Source organism: Phyllopteryx taeniolatus, chromosome 3, assembly GCF_024500385.1.
Source record: "Phyllopteryx taeniolatus isolate TA_2022b chromosome 3, UOR_Ptae_1.2, whole genome shotgun sequence".
Taxonomy (NCBI): Eukaryota; Metazoa; Chordata; class Actinopteri; order Syngnathiformes; family Syngnathidae; genus Phyllopteryx; species Phyllopteryx taeniolatus.
The window spans coordinates 28,388,992-28,416,614 of record NC_084504.1 but is presented as its reverse complement, the minus strand read 5'-3'; the positions used below and the strand labels follow the sequence as shown (position 1 = coordinate 28,416,614).

The following is a 27,623-nucleotide window of genomic DNA, read 5'->3' as shown; positions in this document are numbered from 1 at the left end:
TGGAATTTTATAGTCTATTTAATGAAACACACAACTACAACTACAAACTACAAAAAGAAAATAACGCTAAGGGTAAACGAAAGAAAGAAAATGAGGCGTACAAAAATGGAAAAGAGGACATCATTTGTGTGGTCGCTGGGCTAAAATAAATGAGCATGTGAGCATTTAATGCATTTAGTCAGAGCGAGAGTTGGGATTTCATTTGAAGCTAGTAACTTCCCCACAATTATTACGCAGTGATGATGTACATTATAGTAAGGACTGTGTCACGTATGGAGAGTAGCTGGATCCAAGAGGAGGTGGAGGCAGATGTAAAATGATGAACAGTTTATTGAGGAAAGGTAATGGTGGTGGTCCTAGGTAACTAGGAGTGAAAACCACAGCAGAACAATAGTGAGACTGTCTAAATATTCAAACTTCCCCGACCCAGCCCCCCAAAAGAACCGGAACCGAGGACCGCCCGGAACCAGAACCGACACATGGAACGGGAACCGCCCAAACCCAAATGACGCCCAACCCTAGTCATGAGCAAGGACGGGCGAGGACGCCAAGAGAGGGGAGAGAAAGGCGGGGCCAAAAAAACGGGGCGCCGGACCCCCAACCCTCCGTGGCCTGACAACTGGAGGATGGGGCGCAGGCCCCAGGTGTCCAACCAAGATAGATGTGAAAACCCACCACCCACCCTATTACTATGGTTACCAGGTCCCTGACTGATAACCATTATCCTTTTACCGTGACTGCATGTAGTGGGGTGTAGTCCATTAAAATTGGAGAAACTGGTGGGGGTGAGGCAAGACGGTCACAGGGCAAAAAAGACCTGTCACCCCCACCCAGGGCAACCAGCTCCCCAAAGGATATGCGAATGTATATAGTGCATTAAAAATCTATGGGAGAGAAGCATGGCGGGCCTGAGAGCAGGCCGGAGTGCTAGGACACCCGGCCAAGTGTCCTCCCCAGCCCATCCCTGTGTATGATGCATTAAAACTGAAGGACCGGCAGAGCAGGGAGCAGTTTCCTTTCGGCTTGTCCCATTAGAAAAGCAAAGCAAATTTAATTATATAGTGCAAGGTAACTCAATGTGCTTTACATGATTAAAATCATTTAAAAACAAAGTAAGATAAACAGCTTATAAACATTTAAAACTACAAAAGTAAAAAACAATTAAAACAGCGTACAGTGCAAGAAATGTCATTTAAAGGAGGAAATTCTCTAAAAAGCATGGGAGAAAAAAGAAGAGTTTTTAACCTGGACTTAAAAACATTCACACTCGGGGCTGACGTCACTTCTGTTGGCAACTTTTCCATTTGAGTGCAGCATATAGCTAAATGCTGTTTCACCATGTTTGATTTGGACTCTGTGCTCCACTATTTGACCTGAGTCTGTTGATCTCAGAGCCCTACTGGGTTTATATTCCATGAGCACTTCTTTCATGTATTCAGGACCTAAACTGTTTTGTGATTTATAGACCAGTAGCAGAATCTATTCTTAAAATCTATTCTAAAGCCAGTGTAAAGACTTTGGAATTGGAGTAATATGCTCTGACCTCTTTGTTCTGGTCAGAACCTGAGCTGCAGCATTCTGAATGAGCTGCAACTGTTTAATGCTTTTTTGGGGGAGTCCAGTCAGAAGACCATTACAATAATCAAGTCTACTTGAGATAAAAGCATGGATGAGCTACTCCTGGTCTGCTTGCAAGCCTATTTGTTTTAGACAGTGACACAACACCTCAATTGACACTGCTAGATATAACTGTGTCATCTGCACAGCTGTGATAGTCAAAATTAAAGTTCTGAAGAATTTGACCCAAGGGTAGCATATACAGGCTGAAAAGGAGGGGTCCAAGAACTGACCCTTGAGGGACCCTATAGGTCATTGCCATTCAATGATATTGAACACTTCCAATGGTTACAAAATAACTCCTTTCCTCCAGGTAGGACCTGAACCATTAAAGGACTGTTCCATTTAGTCCTACCCATGTTTCCAACCTATTCAGCACTATATTATGATCTACCGTAGCAAAGGCCGTACTGAGGTCCAACAAGACCAGAATTGACACCTTTCCTGAGTCAGTATTCCACCTTATATCATTTAGCACTTTGATAAGAGCAGATTATGTACTGTGAAGAGTTCAGAAACCTGATTGAAAAGTGTCAAAAAGTCTATTTAAGTTCAAGAAGAAATTTCTCAACAATCTTGGCTATGAAAGGGAGATTTGAGATGGGTCTATAGCTTGCTAACATGGAAGCGTCCAGTGTTCTATTTTTTAGAAGAGGCTTAAGGCAGCTACTGTAAAAGCTGTAGGAAACTCGCCTGACTGAAGTGAGCAATTGATTATTTGCTGTAAATCAGCTAGCACAGACTTCGCTATAGGTTTGAAAGCTGCTGAACCGTTGCCTTTATCTTCTGTTAGGAGTTCTGGAGCTATCTGATTCGGGGTGGGGGGTTGTGAGCTTGTCAACCACAGCAAACAGAGTGCTAACTCTTGGTTAAACGTACAAAGACTTTGGTTAAAATTACAAAGACTTTGTCTGTAGAGGTCATAGTCAATTAGGAGTTGAGTTTTTCTCCACTTACGTTCTCCTTTCCTAACCTTTGATTTAAAGGTCTTTACCATCATTGTGCTCCTCCACGGTGTTCTAGGTCCCCTCAAGATTGTTTTAGTTGTAATAGGAGCGACAGCATTCATGACATTTTAGATTTTCCAGGTCCAGTTATCCAAAATTTCATCAACTGTCTCAGCATTCACAATTTGTGGCACAGCTATGGTCTCCATAAACTTAGTGGCGGTACTCTCATTTATGTACATTTTCTTAATAGACAAAGAGGTTGTCTGAACTTTTGGAAGAATCTGTAATTCATCCAAATCTGTAATTCATCCATTCTTGCCCTTTGCTGTAGCGACCGTCCACGGCCGCTCACACGGGGTTGAAGCAGCATGCAACGCAGGCCAACCGGATTCCTCTGTAATCTGCTGGTGTTGTATCCTCCCTTTTAGACGTTGTCCCATATCTTTGGGCTTTGATCCCAGTAAATTTCAGGGAGAACTGCTGGATGATCCGTGAGCGTTTTCACAGTCCACATCCGTCCTCTTTGTTGAGCCAAGTGGCTGTCTGCACACTTATTTCTGCTCATCATTTTGAGACATCGGTAGAGTGATTTAATTCCCCGACTGTCCATTTACATCAACATACACTTCAAGACGGTGGATTTTCATTTCCAGGATTGACATCCTCTGCAGCAGTCCGTGTTAGTCCTCGGTGGAAAAGGGAGGCATCTTGATTGTTGTCTGAACTTTTGGAAGAATCTGTAATTCAAAGAATAAACAAAACTGGTCAGAAATAGCCATATCCTTAATGTCAATTGATAGAATTTCAACATCCTTAGAGATGACCAGGTCTAAGATGTGACCTTGAGTGTGGGTTGGAATGTGAATGTGAATGAATGTTAAAGTCTCCCGTTATGACAAAATAGTCTGTACAAATAAGCGACAGCAGTTCTGAAAAATCCATCCATCCATCCATTTTCTGAGCCGCTTCTCCTCACTAGGGTCGCGGGCCTGCTGAAGCCTATCCCAGCTATCATCGGGCAGGAGGCAGGGTACACCCTGAACTGGTTGCCAGCCAATCGCAGGGCACATACAAATAAACAACCATTCGCACTCACATTCACACCTACGGGCAATTTAGAGTCTCCAATTAATGCATGTTTTTGGGATGTGGGAGGAAACCCACGCAGGCAAAGGGAGAACATGCAAACTCCACACAGCCGGGGCCGGGGATTGAACCCCAATCCTCAGAACTGTGAGGCTGACGCTCTAACCAGTCGGGCCACCGTGCCGCCAGTTCTGAAAAATCCTCCATAAATTTTTTATTGTATCTTGGAGGGTTATTAATTATTAAAACCTTTGTGTCACCTTTATTTAAAAACTCTGTCATAGGCTTTCTCAAGATCTACAAAGACACAATGTAGCTCCTTCTGACCTTCTCTGTACTTTTCCATCCATTGAACCCCAATCCTCAGAACTGTGAGGCTGACGCTCTAACCAGTCGGGCCACCGTGCCGCCAGTTCTGAAAAATCCTCCATAAATTTTTTATTGTATCTTGGAGGGTTATTAATTATTAAAACCTTTGTGTCACCTTTATTTAAAAACTCTGTCATAGGCTTTCTCAAGATCTACAAAGACACAATGTAGCTCCTTCTGACCTTCTCTGTACTTTTCCATCAACATTCTCAAGGCAAATAATGCGTCTGTGGTACTCTTTCTAGGCATGAAACCATACTGTTGGTCGCAAATACTCATTTCTGTCCTGAACAACCTGGTCAAAAACTTTCTTTTAGATGCTCCCATACCTCCACAGGGATGTCATCATTTCCATTTTTATTCCTCTTTAGTGCCTTTCTAACTTCCCCCTTACTAATCATTACCACTTCCTGGTCCACCACACTTACCTCTTTCATGCTTCCTTCTCTCTCATTTTCTTCATTCATGAACTCAAAGTATTCTTACCATCTATCCAGCACACTACCGTCACCAGTCAACACATTTCCATCTCTATCCTTAATCACCCTAACCTGCTGCACACCATTCCCATCTCTATCCCTCTGTCTGGCCAGCCTGTATAGATCCTTTTCTCCTTATTTAGTGTCCAACCGAGCATACTTCATCGTATGCCACTTGTTTGGCCTTTGCCACCTCTACCTTCGCCGTACATCGCATCTCCATGTATTCCTTTCTCCTCTCCTCACTCCTCTCAGTGTCCCGCTTCTTCTTAGCTAAACTTTTTCCTTGTATGATTTCCTGTACTTTGAGATTCCACCTCCATTTTCCTACCAGAAGATACACCAAGTATTCTCACTCTTGTCTCTCTGATCATCTTGGCTGTAGTAGCTGCACAAGACTCTTCCTTTCTCAGCTTCCACCACGTTTCTCTGCTTTCCCTTTGTCTTCTTAATCTTCATCCCCACCACCAGAGTCATTTTACACTGTACTATCCCATTCAGTCTAGCCACACTCTCCCCTACCACTAATTTACAGTCAGTAACCTCCTTCAGATTACATTGCCTGCACAAGACGTAATCCACCAGCGTGCTTCTACCTCTGCTCTTGTAGGTCACCCTATGTTCCTGCCTCTTCTGAAAGAAAGTGTTCACTCCGGGTATTTCCATCCTTTTTGCAAAGTCTACCACCATTTGTCCCTCCAAGTTCCTTTCCTGGATGCCAAACTTACCTATCACTTCTTCACCACCCCTGATTCCTTCAACATGTCCATTACAATCTGCACCAATCACGACTGTCCCTCTGTCTGAGATGCTCAGAACTACTTCATCTAGCTCCTTGCTGGGGAAAAGAAAAGCATGTCAAAGCTTGTTCAAAAATTGCTGAACAACATTTGGACAAGCCAGTTAAATACTGGAAAAATATAGTCTGGTCTGATGAGAGCAAAATTTAAATTTTGGATCCCATAATGCAAACCATGTTTTGGAGGAGAAATGGTACTGCACATCACCCGAAAAACACCATCCCAACTGTGAATTTCGGAGGTGGGAACATGATGGTGTGGGGCTGCATTTCAGCAAATGGTACTGGTAAACTTCACATTATTGAAGAAAGGATGAATGGGGAAATCTAAAAATCTGCTGATATTTACAGTAAAAAGATGAAAATTAAACGAGGGTGGACATTTCAGCAGGATAATGATCCAAAACATACTGCCAAGGAAACTCTCAATTAGTTTCAAAGAAAAAAATAAAGCTGCTAGAGTGGCCCAGCCAGTCATCCGACTTGAATATATCGAAAATATATGGAAAGAACTGAAACTCAAGGTCCATAAAAGAAGCCCACAGAACCTTCAAGATTTGAAGACTGCTTGTGTGGAGGAATGGGCCAAAATCACACCAGAGCAATGCATGCGACTAGTTTCTCCATACAGGAGGCGTCTTGAAGCTCTCATTGCAAACAAAGGCTTTTGTACAAACTATTAAATAAACACCAGTTGGCATGTTCAATACTTTTTTGCCTCAGTCATTTCACATTATTACAGATAACTTAATTTATGTGCTTATTTGTTCTACTTTCTTTGTCTGTATGGATTACTTGGGTTGTTCGCAACATCTGATGACATTTTCATGTCAATAGCACCTTCGGAAATATATACAGTGAGAAAAATGGTGACGTGTCAAATACTTATTTCAGTCGCTGCATCAACCTTTCTCCAAATCATCATGTCAACCAACGCCTGAGCTTTTCCTGTCATAGTACCGAGATTCAAAGTCCCCCCATTCAGTTCTAGGCTCTGTGCTTTCCTCTTCTTTTTCTGCCTAAGAACCCGCTTTTTACCTCTCCTTCGTCTTCGACCCACAGTTGCTGAATTTCCAGCAGCGCCCTGTAGGTTAACGGCGCCGGTGGAAGACGTTATCCCGGGCCAGGAAAGCACAGAGCCTAGAACTGAATGTGGGGACTATGACAGGAAAATCTCAGGAGTTGGTTGACATGATGATAAGAAGAAAGGTTGATATATTGTGTGTCCAGGAGACCAGGTGGAAAGGCAGTAAGGCTAGAAGTTTAGGGGCAGGGTTTAAATTATTTGACCATGGAAATGGAGTCGGGGTTATTTTAAAATTAGAGTTGGCCAAGAATGTCTTGGAGGTGAAAAGAGTATCAGATCGAGTGATGAGGCTAAAACTTGAAATTGAGGGTTTTATGTATAATGTGATTAGTAGCTATGCCCCACAGGTAGGATGTGACCTAGAGGTGAAAGAGAAATTCTGGAAGGAGCTAGACGAAGTAGTTCTGAGCATCCCAGACAGAGAGAGAGAGTCGTAATTGGTGCAGATTGTAATGGACATGTTGGTGAAAGAAATAGGGGTGATGAAGAAGTGATTGGTAAGTACGGCATCCAGGAAATGAACTTGGAGGGACAGATGGTGGTAGACTTTGCAACAAGGATGCAAATGGCTGTAGTGAACACTTTTTTCCAGAAGAGGCACAAACATAGGGTGACCGACAAGAGCGGAGGTAGAAGCACGGAGGTGGATTACATCTTGTGCAGACGATGTAATCTGAAGGAGTTTACCAACTGTAAGGTAGTGGTAGGGGAGAGTGTGGCTAGACAGCATAGGATGGTGGTGTGTAAGATGACTCTGGTGGTGGGGAGGAAGATTAGGAAGACAAAGGCAGAGAAGAGAACCATATGGTGGAAGCTGAGACAGGACGAATGTTGTGCAGCTTTTCAGGAAGAGGTGAGACAGGCTCTCAGTGGACGGGAGGAGCTTCCAGAAGACTGGACCACTGCAGCCAAGGTGATCAGAGAGGCAGGCAGGAGAGTACTTGGTGTATCTTCTGACAGGAAAGGAGAGAAGGAGACTTGGTGGTGGAACCACACAGTACAGGAAATCATACAAGGAAAAAGGTTAGCTAAGAAGAAGTGGGACACTGAGAGGACCGAGGAGAGGCGAAAGGAATACATTGAGATGCGACACAGGGCAAAGGTAGAGGTTGCAAAGGCCAAACAAGAGGGATATGATGACATGTATGGCAGGTTGGACACTAAAGAAGGAGAATAGGATCTATACAGGCTGGCCAGACAGAGGGATAGAGATGGGAAGGATGTGCAGCAGGTTTGGGTGATTAAGGATAGAGATGGAAATATGTTGACTGGTGCCAGCAGTGTGCTAGCTAGATGGAAAGAATACTTCGAGGAGTTGATGAATGAGGAAAATGAGAGAGAAGGGAGAGAAGAAGAGGCAAGTGTGGTGGACCAGGAAGCGGCAATGATTAGTAAGGGGGAAGTTAGAAAGGCATTAAAGAGGATGAAAAATGGAAAGGCAGTTGGTCCTGATGACATTCCTGTGGAGGTATGGAAGCATCTAGGAGAGGTGGCTGTGGAGTTTTTGACCAGCTTGTTCAATAGAATTCTAGTGCGTGAGAAGATGCCTGAGGAATGGAGGAAACGTGTACTGGTGCACATTTTTAAGAACAAAGGTGATGTGCAGAGCTGTGGGAACTATAGAGGAAAAAAGTTGATGAGCCACACAATTAAGTTATGGGAAGGAGTAGTGGAGGATAGACTCAGGACAGAAGTGAGTATTTGCGAGCAACAGTATGGTTTCATGCCTAGAAAGAGTACCACAGATGCATTATTTGCCTTGAGGATGTTGATGGAAAATTACAGAGAATGTCAGAAGGAGCTACATTGTGTCTTTGTAGATCTAGAGAAAGCCTATGACAGAGTACCCAGAGAGGAACTGTGGTACTGCATGCGGAAGTCTGGTGTGGCAGAGAAGTATGTTAGAATAATACAGGACATGTACGAGGGCAGCAGAACAGCGGTGAGGTGTGCTGTAGGTGTGACAGACAAATTTAAGGTGGAGGTGGGACTGCATCAGCCCTGAGCTCCTTCCTTTTTGCAGTGGTGATGGATAGGCTGACAGATGAGGTTAGACTGGCCTACAGTTTGCAGTGGCTTATGGGCTACATTCACAACCCCAATTCGAATAAAGTCCGGACGTTGTGTTAAACATAAATTAAAAACAGAATACAATGATTTGCAAATCATGTTCAACCTATATTTAATTGAATACACTACAAAGATAACATGTTTAATGTTCAAACTGATAAACTTTATTGATTTTAGCAAATGATCATAAACTTTGAATTTTATGGCTGCAACACGTTCCAAAAAAGCTGGGACAGGTGGCAAAAAAGACTGAGAAAGTTGCGGAATGCTCATCCAACACCTGTTTGGAACATCCCACAGGTGAACAGGCTAATTGGGAACAGGTGGGTGCCATGATTGGGTAGAAAAGGAGCTTCCCTGAATTGCAAGCAAAGATGGGGCGAGGTTCACCTCTTTGTGAACAAGTGTGTGAGAAAATAGTCGAACAGTTTAAGGACAATGTTCCTCAACGTACAATTGCAAGGAATTTGGGGATTTCATCATCTACGGTCCATAATATCATCAAAAGGTTCAGAGAATCTGGAGAAATCACTGCACGTAAGCGGCAAGGCCGAAAACCAACATTGAATGCCCGTGACCTTCGATCCCTCAGGCGGCTCTGCATCAAAAAAGGATATCACCACATGGGCTCAGGAACACTTCAGAAAACCAATGTCAGTAAATAAAGTTCGGCGCTACATCCGTAAGTGTAACTTGGAACTCTACTTTGCAAAGCAAAAGCCATTTATCAACAACACCCAGAAACGCCGCCGGCTTCTCTGGACCCGAGTTGATGGACTGATGCAAAGTGGAAAAGTGTTCTGTGGTCCGACGAGTCCACATTTCAAATTGTTTTTGAAAATTGTGGACGTCGTGTCCTCCAGGCCAAAGAGGAAAAGAACCATCCGGACTGTTACGGACGCAAAGCTCAAAAGCCAGCATCTGTGATGGTATGGGGCTGTGTTAGTGCCAATGGCATGGGTAACTTACACATCTGTGAAGGCACCATTAATGCTGAAAGGTACATACAGGTTTTGGAGAAACATATGCTGCCATCCAAGCAACGTCTTTTTCAAGGACGCCCCTGCTTATTTCAGCATGACAATGCCAAACCACATTCTGCACGTGTTACAACAGCGTGGCTTCGTAGTAAAAGAGTGCGGGTCCTAGACTGGCCTGCCTGCAGTCCAGACCTGTCTCCTATTGAAAATGTGTGGCGCATTACAAAGCGTAAAATATGACAACGGAGACCCCGGACTGTTGAACAGCTGAAGCTGTACATCAAGCAAGAATGGGAAAGAATTCCACCTACAAAGCTTCAACAATTAGTGTCCTCAGTTCCGAAACGTTTCTTGAATGTTGTTAAAAGAAAAGGTGATGTAACACAGTGGTAAACATGACCCTGTCCCAGCTTTTTTGGAACGTGTTGCAGTTATAAAATTCTAAGTTAAGGCTTATTTGCTAAAAAACAATCAAGTTTATCAGTTTGAACATTAAATATCTTGTCTTTGTAGTGTATTCAATTAAATATAGGTTGAACATGATTGGCAAATCAATGTATTCTGTTTTTAATTTCTGTTTAACACAACGTCCTAACTTCATTGGAATTGGGGTTGTACAAGTACAGATACAGTACATCTCAATAAATTAGAATAGTGTCAAAAGCTTAATTTAGTTAGGTAGTTCAGATTGGTTGTTTATAAGTGCCTCGGGATTGGCTGGCGACCAGTTCAGAGTGTACCCCACCTCTCACCCAGAGTCAGCTGGGATAGGCTCGAGCACACCCTTGACCACTAGTGAGGATAAGCAGTATGGAAAATGGATGGAAGGACTTGCAACTCGACTTGCACTTGAACAGCAATGGCTCGTCACTTCACTTGGATTTGAACCCATCGACTTGATTAGCACTGAGAAACCAAAGTTCACAGCTTCTCTTTCTATAGCTATATATGTCACTTCTCACACTGTTATACTACAGGAAATTCTGAAAAGTGAGAACATAATGCTGCTGATTTTTCTGATTGTTAGGTCAAAGTGTATCACATCATTATTGCTACAGTTAGTTAGTTCTTACTACCTTTCGACAGTTAATGTCCTGATGGGCACACTCTTATAAAGGGATTGACCAAGAGGTCATTCTTTCAAACACTACCTAAAGTAATGGTTTCATGGAGAGGAGAGAAAAAAAAAAAAAAAAAAAAAAAAAAAAACAGTACAACACAAATCAGCAATAAATGTGACAGTTAAATAAGGTCTTCCATTAGTAAGTGATTTTCTCCTGTGTTTTCATTAATGCTCTTTAACCAAGCAAAAATATAGTTCATCCTTATACTTAATTATTCCGATAAAATTGTCAGTATAATACTCGATTACCAATTGCAGCACTACTGGATGCAAATTCTTATTTGTGACAGGTCTGTTGAATGTCACTTCAGAAATAAAGTGAGAAAAGGTAAGTCGTAGCATAGCATTGTCAAAGAATAACTCAAAGCGTACTATCAATCGGTTTTGAAGGGGTAATAAAGTAAGACTCCCACCCCCTCCCCCACATTATTATGTAACTACTTACAAATACTGACTGTCTGTCAAGATATTTGCTGCGTTGATGAAAACTCCCTTATCTGATCAAAGGGATTTTTGTACAAAAGTTATCACTATCATTAGTTTACGCTTTCACAAAAATATTTTTGACTAAGGACAAGAGGTTAATTTTCGTATGAGCTCTATCTGCTAAAAATGCCAGCTCTGAATCAACTTGTCAATACTGGTACACCAGATGTTGAGCAAGATGGGCTAAACTGTAAACTCGTTTATTCTGGCAGTGGTTGGAAGTCCCACGGTAGACCCACAGGAAAGAACCTTTCACCAACAGGGGAAAAAATGTTTGGAGCCGATGTTGGCAAGCGCTTAGTCTACAAACTTCCTGGCCAGGGCATTCTCCGTGGCAGGCATTTCAGGCGCCACTCTCAAAGGACCATGTATGATAAGTAAACTGCCAAATAATTCACATAATTCATTCTGCCAGGTAGTTTTCATCATTTGTGTATCCTGTAGCAGGATTAGGCAAATAATTGTGAACTGAATTCCAGCAAACATTATGGCGGAATGGGATATGGGCAAAAGATGAACCTTTTAAAGTAGAAACTCAAATCTGTATCTACATTTGTTACAGCTGGCTCAAAGATGCAGAAACAGAGAGAGACACAACACTTTATTCATTTAATTAAGTGAGGAAAAAAGACAAAATCACTAAATTAACAACGATAATTTAGGACTCCTGGTCATAACCCTTTTTCAATCAGTGATGCAAATTTTGTTGTTATATGGAGAGCCTTTTCCGACCCCACTAGAGACTATTTTTTAAAAAGCGACAAGCAACCAATCCAGTGACGATTGCCTTCTCAGCAGTTTTGGTCTACCTGGAAAAACCTTTTGAGATATGAGTACAAATACGTAATTTGAAATGTTTTTTTGGGGGGGTTGTGGGGGGGGGGGGGGGCAGATGGGGGTGTCAGGGGATTTGTATTTTCTTTAAACTTGCATTTTACAAATAATTAATCAGTTCTAGTTCGTGATTCAAGTGAAAGCGTGATGGCTTTGGCCGTTATACCTGGGCTCCAAGCACACTAATAACTTCTATAATCTAACCACTAAAATCCTTTGTCCTCAATAATGGAAAGGTATGGTCGTCAAGTGCCATGAACTGTGATTTTATCATTATTAACTTTGGCTTTTGGGCTTTCACAAACTTAGTGCAATTTTCAAACGCATTTTGCCTTTAACTTAATCGGCACTGCTACTTTGTATTCCCTCACTGCACCATGGTTGCAATGATTGGTTTTCTGGTCACTTGTAAGATTTGTTGTGTTGTTGTCCCTCCTCTTGGAACTGTCGTACCACATGCAGGTTTTGATACGGTGGACCACGACATTCTGATTACTCGTTTGGATCATTGGGTGGGCATCAGAGGTACAGCATTTGAATGGTTCAGCTACTACCTGTCTCAGCGAACCTTTTGTTTTAGCCTTGCTGACTCTGTGTCCTCCACTGCTCCCCTTTCATATGGGGTGTCACTGGGTTCTGTGCTTGGCCCTCTCTTATTTTCCCTCCATTTACTCCCACTTGGCTCAATTCTCAGGAACCATGGTATTTATTTTCATTAAAATGCAGATAACAGTCAGGTCTATGCCCCCCTTAGACTCCTACTGTGCTAAAATATTGGTAGAGTGCTTACACTGGTGGCAATTCTTTGACCCCCCCTAGTTGATCTGGGTCCCTTAGCACAATCTCAAGAGTCCTTCATTCACAACCTGGGTGTAAAAGTGGACTCTGATCTTAAATTTGACACCCAAATTAAAGCCGTGGTTAAATCCAGCTTTTTCCAGTTAAGGCAGCTAGCAAAAATCAAACCTGTCCTTCAAAAACAGCACTTTGAAATAGTAATCCCCACCTTTGTGACCACTCGGCTATATATGGGGGTTAGTGGGTCCTCCATTACTCGTCTGCAACTGGTTCAAAATGCTGCGGCTCGTCTTTTAACTAGCACAAGAAAGTCTACATTCCCAGCCGCTCTCTCAGGTCAGCTGACCAGCTGCTTCTGACAGAGCCCAGAGCCAGGCATAAATTTAGAGGTGAACGAGCATTGCCTGTTGCAGCTCCAAAACTGTGGAATGTTTTGCCACTGTACATCAGCCTCATCACTGTCTCATTTTAAATCCTCGCTTAAAACCCATCTTTTTACCCTCGCTTTTAACACCAGTTAGCGTGTCTGATGTGATGTATGTATGTGATGTGTGGGCAGTGCATTTTATTTTATGTTAATTTTATCTACTTCATTTTATGTCGTTTTTCATCTGATTTCATTTTATTGTTGTTATTTTTTATTTGTGCTGTTTTTCTATTGCATTGTACAGCACTTTGGGAACCTTGTGTTTATTTAAATGGTGTTATATAAATAAAGTGAATTGGATTGGAAGGTCAATGATGGTGTAGTGGTACAATCGCCTGACTTTCGTGCGGGCCGCGTGGGTTCAGTTCCCACTCAGTGAATGTGAGTGCGAATGGTTGTCCGTGTGTGTATATATAAAATGCTGATATTGGACAATAACTTATCGGACTGATAATGTTGAGCATCCCCATGTAGTTATTTGAAATTATGACCAAGTTTATCATTTCATTGGTTAAATTTGAAGTTCACTTTTGTTTTTCTTTAATAAAAAATAACCAAATCACAGTTTATATCATTTGATAACAAGGCAAGACAGCAAGAGAGAGACAGATCAACAAAAAAGTAGAATTGCAGTAGACATAAATGGAAAAAAACAGAGGCTTTAATGGAAGCAAGAAAAGTAAATTTACTTGAAAGTATCTTGAGATCATTGTAAGTGTACACAAAAAACAATCACAAATGACAACTGATACTAGCAGATGAGAACTGAAGCTGTACATACAGTTTAATAAACAAATGAGATACAATGCTTAAGAAGCTGACAATGGATGATGACAAACATTGAAATTGATGACAGGCAGCGATGTCCACAAAAATCAGTGCACTCATACAGGAAGAGCATGCGTGCAAACCGAGAAAAAACAGGGAAATCTAATTTATGCTCTGTGATCTGATTGACCGCGAAACTCAAGGTAAATATAACAATCTGAAGGATTTCTGACACAGTACTGCGTAAAAATACATATTTTTGGAAGTGGACATATGAGATTAGGCCCAAGGTATTCGAATACACATTCCATCCGGAGCCTTCTTTTTGTGAGGCACCACAATTGCCCGACCTGGTAACCCTGAAAGACATCCAGTTTATGACATTTATTTGAAAATTATGGAAAGGAAAGTTTAAAATATTTTTTCAGAGCCTCTTAAATTTTCCACTCTTTGTTATATTGCAGCCATTTGTTAACATCATTTAAGAAATTTTTTTTCCTCATAAATGGACATAAGCACCCCATATTGACAGAAAAAAAACAGAATTGTTGAGATTCTTGCATCCATCCATCCATCCACCATTTTCTATCGCTTATCCGGGTCGGGTCGCGGGAGCAGGAGCTTTAGCAGGGACGCCCAGACTTCCCTGTCCCCAGCCACTTCATCCAGCTCTTCCGGGGGGCTCCTGAGGCATTCCCAGGCCAGCCGAAGGATGTAGTCTCTCCAGCGTGTCCTAGGTCATCCCCGGGGTCTCCTCCCTACTCCCGAAGGACCCCCCAAGGGACACGGTCGAACGCCTTCTCCAAGTCCACAAAACATGTAGACTGGTTGGGCAAACTCCCATGCACCCTCGAGGACCCTGCCAAGGCTGTAGAGCTGGTCCACTGTTCCACAGCCAGAACGAAAACCACACTGCTCCTCCTGAATCTGAGATTCGACTTCCCGACGGACACTCCTCTCCAGCACCCTTGAATAGGCCATACTAGGGAGGCTGAGGAGTGTGATCCCCCTGTGGTTGGAACACACCCTCCGGTCCCCCTTCTTAAAAAGGGGGACCACCACCCCAGTCTGCCAATCCAGAGGCACTGTCCCCGATGTCCACGCGATTTTGCAGAGGCGTGTCAACCAGGACAGCCCCGCAACATCCAGAGCCTTTAGGAACTCCGGGCTAATCTCATCCACCCCCGGGACCTTGCCACCGAGGAGCTTTTTAACCACCTCGGTGACCTCAAACCCAGAGATAGGAGAGCCTGCCTCAGAGAACCCACACTCTTCTTCGTCATGGGAAGGCGTGTTGGTAGAATTGAGGAGGTCTTCGAAGTATTCTCCCCACCGACTCACAATGTCCCGAGTCGAGGTCAGCAGCGCCCCATCCCCAATATACACAGTGTTGATGGTGCACTGCTTTCCTCTTCTGAGATGGTGGACCAAAATTTCCTCAAAGCCGTCCGGAAGTCTTTCTCCATGGCCTCACGAACTCCTCCCATACCAGAGTTTTTGCTTCAGCGACCACCATTCCGCTTGGCCAGCCGGTACCCATTGACTGCCTCAGGAGTCCCACTGGCCAAAAAAACCCGATAAGACTCCTTCATCTTAACGGCATCCCTCACCGTTGGTATCCACCAACGGGTTCGGGGATTGCCGCCACAACAGGCACAAACCACCTTACGGCCACAGCTCCGGGCACTCGGACTTGATGTCAACCGCAACATGAGCAAAGTTCTGTCGGAGGTGGGAGTTGAAACTCCTTCTGACAGGGGATTCTGCCAGACGTTCCCAGCAGACCCTCACAATACGTTTGGGCCTGCCACGTCGGACCGGCATCTTCACCCACCATCGGAGCCAACTCACCACCAGGTGGTGATCAGTTGACAGCTCCGCCCCTCTCTTCACCCGAGTGTCCAAGACATGCGCCCGCAAGTCCGATGACACGACCACAAAGTCGATCATCGAACTGCGACCTAGGATGCCCTGGTGCCAAGTGCACGTGTGGACACCCTAATGCTTGGTGTTCGTTATGGACAATCCGTGATGAGCACAGAAGTCCAATAACAGAATACCGCTCGGGTTCTGATCGTGGGGGCCGTTCCTCCCAATCTCGCCTTTCCAGGACTCACTGTCATTGCCCACGTGAGCATTGAAGTCCCCCAGCAGAACGATAGAGTCCCCAGCAGGAGCGCTCTCCAGCTCCCCTCCAAGGACTCCAAAAAAGGGTGGGTACTCTGAACTCCTGTTTGGTGCATAGGCACAAACAACAGTCAGGACCCGTCCCCCCACCCGAAGGTGGAGGGAGGCTACCCTCTCGTCCACCGGGGTGAACCCCAACGTGCAGGCACCGAGGCGGAGGGCAATAAGTATACCCACACCTGCTCGGCGCCTCTCACAGTGGGCAACTCCAGAGTCCAACCCCTCTCAAGAGGACTAGTACCAGAACCCAAGCTGTGCGTGGAGGCGAGTCCGACCATATCTTGTCGGAACTTCTCGACCTCACACACCAGCTCAGGCTCCTTCCCTGCCAGAGAGGTGACATTCCACGTCCCAAGAGCCAGCTTCTGTAGCCGGGGATCAGATCGCCAAGGTCCCCACCTTTGGCCAACGCCCAGCTTGAACTGCACCCGACCCCAATGGCCCCTCCCACAGGTGGTGAGCCCATGGGAAGGGGGACCCACGTTACCCTTTCGGGCTGTGCCTGGCCGGCCCAGCCACCAGACACTCGCCTTTGAGCCCCACCTCCAGGCCTGGCTCCAGAGGGGGGCCCCCGGTGACCCGCGTCCGGGCAAGGGGAAAACCAAGTCCATCATTTGTCGTCATCATAAGGGGTCTTTGAGCCGTGCTTTGTCGGGTCCCTCACCTAGGACCTGTTTGTCATGGATGACCCTGCCAGGGGCATAAAGCCCCAGACAACTTAGCTCCTAGGATCATTGGGAGATATAAACCCCTCCACCACGATAAGGTGACGGCTCAAGGAGGGGGAGACTTTTGCAGATTTATTGAAAAACTGAAAAATCATACAGCCATAAGTATTAAAAGTATTCTTTGCTGTGACACTCATATATTTAACTCTGGTGCTGTCCATTTCTTCTGATCATCCTTGAGATGGTTCTACACCTTCATTGGAGTCCAGCTGTGTTTGGTTATAGTGATTGGACTTGATTAGGAAAGCCACACCCCTGCCTATATAAGACCTTACAGCTCCCAGTGCATGTCAGAGCAAATGAGAATCATTAAGTCAAAGGAACTGCCTGAAGAGCTCAGAGACAGAATTGTGGCAAGGCACAGATGTGGCCAAGGTTACAAAAAGTTCTGCTGCACTTTCGGTTCCTAAGAGCACAGTGGCCTCAATCATCCTTAAATGGGACGACCAGAACTCTTCCTAGAGGTGGCCGTCTGGCCAAACTGAGCAATTGGGGGAGAAGAGCCTTGGTGAGAGAGGTAAAGAAGAACCCAAAGAGGGAATGGCTGAGCTCCAGAGATGAAGTCGGGAGATGGGAGAAAGTTCGAGAAAGTCAACCATCACTGCAGCCCTACACCAGTCGGGCCTGATGGCAGAGTGGTCCGATGGAAGCCTCTCCTCAGTGCAAGACACATGAAATCCTGCATGGAGTTTGCTAAAATAAAGACACCTGAAGGACTCCAAGATGGTGAGAAATAAATCTGGTCTGATGAGACCAAGATAGAAATTGTTGCCCTTAATTCTAAGTAGCATGTGTGGAGAAAACCAGGCACTGATCATCACCTGTCCAATACAGTCCCAACAGTGAAGCATGGTGGTGACAGCATCATGCTGTGGGGGTGTTTTTCAGCTGCAGGGACAGGATGACAGGTTGCAATCGAAGGAAAGATGAATGCGGCCAAGTACAGGGATATCCTGGACGAAAACCTTCTCCAGAGTGCTCAGGACCTCAGACTGGGCCCCCCTGGTAAGAAGGGGGACCGGAGGGTGTGTTCCAACTACAGGGGGATCACACTCCTCAGCCTCCCTGGTATGTTCTATTCAGGGGTGCTGGAGAGGTGGGTCCGTCGGGAAGTCGAATCTCAGATTCAGGAGGAGCAGTGTGGTTTTCATCCTGGCCGTGGAACAGTGGACCAGCTCTACACCCTCGGCAGGTTCCTCGAGGGTGCATGGGAGTCTACATGTGTTTTGTGGACTTGGAGAAGGCGTTCGACAGTGGCCCTCGGAGGGTCCTTCGGGAATATGGGTTACCGAACCCCCTGATACGGGCTGTTCGGTACCTGTACGACCGGAGTCAGAGTTTGGTCTGCATATCCGGCAGTAAGTCGGACTCGTTTCCGGTGAGGGTTGGACTCCGCCAAGGCTGCCCTTTGTCACCGATTCTGTTCATAACTTTTATGGACAGAATTTCTAGGTGCAGCCGAGGTGTAGAGGGGGTCCGGTTTGGTGGCCTCAGTATTGCATGTCTGCTTTTTGCAAATGATGTGGTTCTGTTGGCTTCATCAAGCCGTGACCTCCAACTCTCACTGGAGCAGTTCGCAGCAGAGTGTGAAGCGGCTGGGATGAGAATCAGCCCCTCCAAATCTGACACCATGGTCCTCAGTTGGAAAAGGGTGGCGTGTCCTCTCCAGGTCGGGGATCAGATCCTGCCCCAAATGGAGGAGTTCAAGTATCTTGGGGTCTTGTTCACGAGTGAGGGAAGAATGGAACGGGAGATCGACAGGCGACCAGACTATATTCTCCCAGTATTTAACCGTCTTGCCCAAATGTTGTTCAGCACACTTTAAAAAAGCTTTTACATGCTTTTTTTTTTTTTTTTTTTTCCAGCAATGGGGTCTTGCGTGGTGAGCATGCATACAGGCCATGGCGGCAGAGTGCATTACTCACTGTTTTTCTTGTGACAACAGTACCTGCTAATTCCAGGTCTTTTTGAAGCTCTACACAGGTGGTTCCTGGCTCTTGGAAACACTTCTGATTATTCTTTGCACTCCTCTGTCAGAAATCTTGCAAGGAGCACCTGATCGAGGCAAATTTATGGTGCTATGATTGGCTTTCCGCTTACGTATTATGGCCCCAACTGTGCTCACTGGAACGTTCAGAAGCTTAGATATGCGCCTGTAACCAATGCCATCGTTATGTTTTGCGATGGTCTTGACACATACCTTGACAATGAGACTTTTTTTTGTAGGACATTAATTCAGAATCAGAATCATCTTTATTTTGCCAAGTATGTCCAAAAAACACACAAGGAATTTGTCTCCGGTAGTTGGAGCCGCTCCAGTGCGACAACAGACAGTCAATTGACAGAGAACACTTTTGAGACTTAAAGACATTGAGAAAAACAGTCACCGAGCAACAAAGGATTGCTAGTTATCTGGTAATGCCGGTACAATTTTATGTGTTTTTTTGTTTGTTTGTGCAAAAAGACACAGAGTTCTCTAGCACTGGGAGCAGTTTGAATTATTAATATTGCAATAGTCCGGTGCAATGACCATCGTGCAAAGGGCGCCGAGACTTCAAGGTGTGTATGCAGTTTAAAGTGACTAGTAACGTGATAATCTGGGACAATGTTGATTGTGCAAATGTTGCAGATACTCCTCAATCAGTGTGCAAGTGGTGCAAATGCTACTCTGGCATGAGTGGACAGTATTGGTCAACAACAGATATGCAAATAGTGCAGCGTGGCGAGACTACTACAGTGAGTGCACGATTAATGTATAATTGGCCCCACAGAAATGTGACAACAAACTCAAAACAAAAAATTGCCAGCATGTTGTAATGGAATTGTTGGTTAGGTGTTTAAGAAGTTGATTGCAAGAGGGAAGAAGCTGTTGGAATGTCTGCTTGTTTGAGTTTGCATTGTTCGATAGCGCCTACCTGAGGGAAGGAGCTGGAAGAGCTGGTGACCGGGATGCGGAGGGTCCAAGAGGATTTTGCACGCTCTTGTCTTAGTTCTGGCAGCTTGCAAGTCCTCAAGGGTGGGTAGGTGGGTACCGACAATCCTTTCAGCAGTTTTGATTGTCCGTTGCAGTCGGAGTTTGTCCTTTTTTGTAGCAGCACCAAACCAGACTGTGATGGAAGAACACAGGACTGATTCGATGACCGCTGTGTAGAACTGCCTCAGCAGCTCCTGTGGCAAGGCCGTGCTTCCTCAGAAGCCGCGGGAAGTACATCCTCTGCTGGGCCTTTTTGAGGATGGAGTTGATGTTGGTCGCCCACTTCAGGTCCTGAGAGACTGCAATTCCCAGGAACTTGAAGGTCTCGACGGTTGACACAAGGCAGCTGGACAACGTGAGGGGCAGCTGTGGCGAATGCCTCCTGAAGTCCACGATCATCTCTACAGTCTTGAGCGTGTTCAGCTCCAGGTTGTGTCGGCTGCACCACAGCTCCAGCCGCTCCACTTCCTGTCGATATGCAGACTCGTCATCGTCTTTGATGAGGCCGATGACAGTGGTGTCATCTGCAAACGTCTGGAGTTCGACAGTCGGGTGCATTGAGGTGCAGTCGTTTGTGTGGAGAGAGAAGAGCAGAGGAAAGAGGACACAACCTTGGGGTGCCCCAGTGCTGATGCTGCGTGTGGATGAGGTGGCCTCCCCCAGCCTCACCTGCCCGTCAGAAAGTTCTAAATCCATTGGCAGATGGCAGGCGAGACGCTGGGTTGGAGAAACTTGGAGGAGAGGAGTTCAGGGATGATGGTGTTGAACGCTGAGCTGAAGTCCACAAACAGGATCCTTGCATAGGTCCCTGCGCTGTCGAGGTGTTCTAGGATGAAGTGCAGTCCCATGTTGACTGCATCATCCGCAGACCTGTTTGCTCGGTAGACAAACTGCAGGCGGTCCAGCATGGGACCTGTGACGCTCTTGAGGTGGTCCATCACGAGATGTTCAAAGGACTTCATGACCACAGACGTCAAGGCGACAGGCCTGTTGTCATTGAGACCAGAGATTGCAGGTTTCTTGGGGACTGGAATGATAGTGAGCATTTGAAACTGGATGGTACTTCGCACAGTTCCAGAGATCTATTGAACATCTGTGTGAAGACTGAAGCGAGCTGGTCCGCGCAGACTTTGAGGCAGGATGGGGACACATGGTCTGGGCCTGCCGCTTTGTTAATCTTTTGTTGTTTGAAGATGCGTCTCACATCCTGTTTGCGGATGATTAACGCAAGAGGGGGAGTCAGAGGTGTCATGGTGGTCGGTTGTGCGGCTGGGTGGGTGTGGGGTGTGAAAGTGTCCTTTTCAAATCTGCAGTAGAAGGCGTTCAGGTTGTAGGCCAGTCTATTGTTCTCAGCTTGGGGGATTGGTTGGTTGTAATTGGTTCGCGATTGTAATGCATGCCAGACTGATTTAGTCGTTTGTGCTTAACTGGTTTTCCCAACTTTGCTGCATAGTTTCTCTTTGCAATGTTAATTTCTTTAGTCAGCTGTTTTCTAGCTCGATTATACAGGGCCCTGTCCCCACTTTGATATGTGTCCTCCTTAGCTTTGGCAAAGTTGCTTAAGTTTGGCAGTGAACCACAGCTTGTTGCTATTGAATGTGCGAAATGACTTTGTTGGTACACAAACCTCTTCACAGAAACTAATATAGGATGTGACAGTGTCCGTATATTCATCCAGGCTGCTAGCTGAATTTTCAAAGACACTCCAGTCTGTGCAGTCTCAACAGCTTTGAAGTTCCATCTTTGCTTCATTGGTCCACTTTTTCACTGTAGGTTTCACGCATTTAAGTTCTTGCCTCTACGTCGGTATTAAGGGAATTAAGCAGTGATCAGACGAGCCCAGGGCTGCACGAGGTATAGCACGGTTTGCGTTTTTTACCGTAGTGTAGCAGTGGTCTAAAATGTTATTTTCCCTGGTAGGACAGTCGATGTGCTGCTTGTATTTAGGGAGTTCATGGTTGAGTTTAGCTGTGTTAAAGTCCCCGAGAATAATGAGGGGTGAGTCCGGGTGTTTTTTTTCAATTACGTTGACTTGTTCGGAGAGCGTTAGCAGTGCGGCGTTCGTGTTAGCTTGAGGCGGAATGTAGACACCGGCGAGGATGAATGATGCAAACTCACAAGGCGAGTAGAATGGTCTCAAAAACAGCAACTCCAAATGCGGGCTGCAGTGTGTGCTGAGCTCTGTGATGTCCGTACACCGTTTTTTCGTTGATGTAGAAGCATCTCCCGCCGCCTTTTGTTTTCCCCGATGATTCCATGTCGCGGTCTGCCCAGTGAAGAAGGAAGCCGGGAAGCATGACGACGCCATCGGGTACAGCCTCACAAAGCCAAGTCTCCGTAAAGCACATGGCGGCGGAAGTCTTTACTGGTCCTTATCAGAAGATGAAGGTTGTGCATTTTGTTGGGTAGGGAGCGTAGATTCGCGAGGTGGATCGACGTAAACGCCAATCTGTATCCTCTCTTGCGGAGCTTCACTTGGATGCCGGCTCGCTTCCCTCTGTGGCGCCCCCTCCGTCTCAATGCCCCAAAAACCGCGGTGAGTAACTCAGGGAAAAAACTGAGCGGATTTGCGAAAGTTGGTGAAAGAAAGTCCGTAGTAGCCTCCTTGATGCTTAGCAAGCCTCCCCTTGTGTGAGTGAGTCAAGTAATGTCTCCAAAGACGAATGAAAAACACAAAGACAAAAACAATACTAGAGAACGCGTAACCGAGGCGTCCACACGGGTAGGCGCCATCTTGTTCTTAGGACTGAAAACAGCTGATATTCATTTGCATTAACAAGGGGCTGGATTGCAGTTTGATTATTGATAGATTTTAGGTGTTGTCTTGGCTTTCCATGCCTTTTTGCACCTCCCTTTCTTCATGTGTTCAATATTTTTTCCCTGTGTCATTACACATTATTACACACAACTTAATTTCTGATCTTATTTGTTCTACTTTATTTGTAAGTATGGATTACCACGGTTGTTCCCAACATCTGGTGAAAATTTCATGTCAATCGCACCTTTGGAAATATAATTAGTGAGAAAAATGGTGACGTGTTAAATATTTATTTCAGCCGCTGTATATCTCCACTAATAATTGTGAGCCTTGTTGCCCACATCAAAAGTCCGGCATTGTACCTGGACTGACGTGTGATAGGCACCATGGAGCCACGGGGCATCCAGACGGGCAGAGATTTCAAAGCAGAAGATGGAAAAGTATATATAATATGAGAAGCTAAGCTAACTGTTAGCTTATTTGGTAAACTCTTCCACATTCTATAAACATGTTGGGTAGAGTCAGGAGGAGGAGGATGCGTCCGTCGGGCCACCCTGCTGACTGGTGGAGGGCTGCAGTGAAGGTTGACTTTCCAGAACTTTCTCCCATCTCCCGACTGCATCTCTGGAACTCAGCCACAGTGATCTTTAGGTTCTTCTTTACCTCTCTCACCAAGGCTCTTCTCCCACGATTGCTCAGTTTGGCCAGATGGCCAGCTCGAGGAAGGGTTCTGGTCGTCCCATTTAAGGATGATGGAGGCCACTGTGCTCTTAGGAACAGAAAGTGCAGCAGAATTTTTTTTGTAACCATGGCCACGTCTGTGCCTTGCCACTATTCTGTCTCTGAGCTCTTCAGGCAGTTCCTTTGACCTCATGATTCTCATTTGCGCTGACATGCACTTTGAGCTGTAAGGTTTTATACAGACAGGTGTGTGGCTTTCCTAATCAAGTCCAATCAGTATAATCAAACACAGCTGGACTCCAATGAAGGTGTAGAACCATCTCAAGGATGATCAGAAGAAATGGACAGCACCAGAGTTAAATATATGAGTGTCACAGCAAAGGGTCTGCATTTATTTTATTTATTTTTTTAAATAAATCTGCAAAAATTTCAACAATTCCGTTTTTTTCTCTGTCAATATGGGGTGCCGTGTGTACATTAATTAGGAAAACAATGAACTCAAATGATTTTAGCAAATGGCTGCAATATAACTGTGAAAGATTTAAGGGGTCTGAATACTTTCCGTGCCCACTGTATACATATATATATATATAAAGAGAGAGCGAGAGAGATACATGTGTACATAATCATTTACAACGTGAGAAATATGACAAATTAGATATGACAGAACACGCAGAGACTATAGGTCTTTAGTGTAAAGAAAAAGGGAAACGTCTTAAAAAAAATGCATATGTCTCATGTCTCGGAATTGTTACATTCTGCTGGGAGGCTGTAACGTGACACCTCAAGTTGCTTACTTTTTTTATCAAATATTTTATTGTTAAGATAATTGTTGCAATGTGTTTCATCGTGGGAAACACTGGCTTTTTCTAAAATGAATATCAAATCAATTAATAAAGTACTGGGCAAAATTGGCTTCAATGCACATCCACTAATACTGGCACAGAGATACTAAATATCAATGGGAAGATGGCTCTTATGCACTCAGTTTTCAGTTGAGAATTGAAGTCCCAGCTGCCTCCACACCAACAGTTTCCTAGGGAACAGTGCCGTTCACGCAGTAGGTCAGCTGTTTCCTATTGACTTGTTCCTTTGACAACAGGAATGTCCTTTAGCAATGCTTTTAACAGCCTTGGAAGGAATGATTGAAGGTGCTATAACTAAAATCAATAACGGTGGCTGTAAATCAATGTGGTTTCTCACTAATATTAGCAAATGGTGTCATTTATAATTATTGCAGTCCAACTTGACACTACAACATGCCTCCCCAGCATCATTCTTTCAGTCCTTCCTTTTCCACCGATTATCCTGTTGAGGACTGCGGGTGAGCTGGAGCCTATCCCAGCTGAAGGTGAGGTACACCCTGGTATGGTCGCCAGTCAGTCACAGCAAGGCACATCCAGTGGAACCTCAGGTTACGAACAATTCGGGTTCCATCCAAAATTTTCGTAGAAAATGTACCTCTAGTGAAGTATTGTTTTCGGTTTGCGAACGGTCCATGTCGTGCTTCTACTCGAGCTGCATGACGATCGTTGACGACACGCATAATGCTTTGCTCTAAGCTGAAAACAAGTTGTCCGTTCTGCGGCGTAAGGCGGAAATCGGTTCTGGGCGTCTAGGCATTCTCCTTGATCATCCAATCACAACTCTAATAGCGTTTGTGATTGACATGGTAAAAGTAGCCCGGAAATAATAGATTTTTGTCAAAGAAATAGTACAGTGGAACCTCAGGTTGTGAACCCCGTTTGTAACCTGAAACGTTCTTAAACCAAGGTAATGTTTCCCATTGACATAAATGGAAATGCAATTAATCCGTTGCAGCCCCAAACTTAAATGGTACTTCCTTTTTTAATCAGTGTGTGGTTCAAAATATAGTGCAAGATAGAAATAAGTGAAAACACTATTATAAAGAAATAAAACACCAAATAATCATGATAACAGTTTATTGTTCAGTAACCTTAACTAAGGAGGGAAAGGAGAAGAGGACTACAGCTCCTCATTGAAGAACAGCCTTATTCAGATTTTTTTTGCGTCTTTCATTTCTAATTCATTGGTTGATTTTGGCAAAACAAACTGATCCAGGGAAATTTGTCTTTTTCTGTTCAGAAAAGAAAAATCAGAAAGTGAGAAATCACATTGCTCTATTGGCCAATTTGCTGGACATTTCTTTTTATCATTTTGATCATTTTCTGATTGTCACTTTTCAAATGTGTATCGATAGCATACACTTTGGCAATGACAAAACAGTAACCCTCCTGAAAATTGGTTGAGAAATGAGTATTTCTCCTTTGTCGAGATCATTCATCCCACCTCCCAGATTTAAACAGATTTGTGAACAATATTTGAGGGAAAGGGCCTTTTGTGTATGTAGAAAAAGTTTCCAGCTCACGAAAAATGGGAGCAAAAACATAAGTGTTGGTCGCCAGCCAATCGCAGGGCACAAACAAACAAACAGCCATTCGCACACACATTCACACCTACGGGCAATTTAGAATCTTCAATCAACCTACCACGCATGTTTTGGGGATGTGGGAGGAAACCGGATTGCCTGGAGAAAACTAGCAGGCATGCGAAGAACATGTAAACTCCACACAGGTGCGGGCGGATTTGAACCCGGGTCCTTCTATTCATACAAAGACAATTGCCCAATGCAAAATTGAATGTGGCACTGCTCTTTATTTTCGGTTTCTAGCTTGTCGATGCATACAACAGGTGGCATGCTCCATAAATAGAGAAGAGAGCATGTTTTTTTTCAGCATCACGTTGTCTGACTGCCTGTTGGAAAGTGCACACAACAGTAAGTGCCTGGGAAATGTCAACAATGTCGCTTTGTACTTTCTTGACAGAGCCAGTAAACAGTAAATTCTATTCAAACTGTTACCAGCACACTTTTCTTCACAGCAGGCATCAAGATGATGTGAACTTTACTCAGAGGCATTCTTTTTCCACAGAATGGTCTTTCTATTGAACAGTGTCTGAGAAATGTGTCAGTTTGCGTGTGTATGTATAGGTAGTTGATTATTATGTTTTACTTGTAAAATGATTTAAAAGTGAGGAAGATTATCTGTAAATTATCATTTGTAAAGCACAAGCAATCTGCTTTGCTCATGTAGATAAGTTTGTACAACGTCTCTTGAAACAATTCAATATATTACGTCATGTTTTTGCAAGTTAGACAATGCTGCACTTACATTATGGTGAACATTGCTCTTGCCTGAGTATACTTCTCCAACGTCTTAGGAAAGATCCAAACCATGCAAATCAGTCATCACCAAGCAAACAAAAAGGAAGAACTTGTCAGCGGATCGTCAACACCACAGCGGCAGTTGTCAAACACCAGTTTAGTCTCTGCCTCTATCATCTCTCATGTTGCTTCCCTTTCCTTTGTTCACCATGTTGTTTGCACAACTGGTCAAATTCCTCCACCCCCACACGTTTGCTTGTCGGGCTCGTAAAAAGGGAATAAAAGTGAAGAGGAAAATGACTGACCTCTTCTTGGGTTAGACTATATGTTACTCTTTTAATAACCCCATATATATAAAAAAAAAAATACTCAACCATATAAAATGCATTAGTGAAAAAATATCCCTGACTGCAGCAGCTGGTTCGAGGGACAGGGAAGGAGACTGCGCTTGTGTGCGAGGCCGAGAGGTTCTGGGTTGGCCTCGCCACACAACTCCGGCTCTGGAACCAATCCTCTGTTCCATACTGGAGTTGCCCATAAAGTTTCGATTTCCACCTCTGGCAGAACTTTGACCATGGGATATATTGAGTGGGGCAGCCGAGGGGGACTAAGGCCCTAATGTTGTCGATCCCTATCGTGGCAGTAATTCCCTAACCCGTTCCTGGACACTGGTAGTGAGGGATGCCGTCCAGCTGAAGGAGTCCTTTTAGGCCTATTTTTGCCTGTGGGACCCCGGAGGCAGCTGATTCAAGTATCTTGGGGTCTTAGTAAGGGAATTGAATGAGCAGATTGGTGCAGGGTCTGCAGTCATGAAGGAGCTGAGCCAAAAGGCGAAGCGCTCAATTTACCAGTTAATCAACGTTCCTACCCTCACCTGTAGTCGCAAGCTGTGGGTCATGACCGAAAGAACAAGATTGCGGACATATGCGGCTAAAATTAGTTTCCTCCACAGGGTGTCTGGGCTCTCCTTTAGAAGCTCGGTCATCCAGGAGGGGCTCAGATTTGAGCGCTGCTCCTCTGTATCGAGAGGAGCCAGATAAGGTGGTTTGGACATCTTGTTAGGATGCGTCCTGGACGCCTCCCTGGTCAGGTGTTATGGACACATCCCACCAGGAGGAGGCTCTGGGGGCAAACCAGTACACACTGGAGAAACTATGTCTCCCAGTTGGCCTGGGCAAGCCTTGGGGTCCCCCTTAGAAGAGTTGGACGAAGTGGCCAGAGAGAGGGAAGTCTGAGCT

At 44.8% G+C, this 27,623-nt stretch overlaps 1 long non-coding RNA gene across 1 annotated transcript; it reads right to left on the bottom strand.

The window, feature by feature from the left end:
* On the bottom strand, window positions 1-27,365 carry LOC133475460 (uncharacterized). The gene is made up of 2 exons (XR_009787857.1): window positions 26,393-27,365; window positions 1-3,304 (listed from the first exon to the last, which is right to left on the bottom strand). It is a non-coding gene; the product is annotated as an uncharacterized LOC133475460 (long non-coding RNA).
* Between the last annotated feature and the right edge of the window lie 258 nt (window positions 27,366-27,623).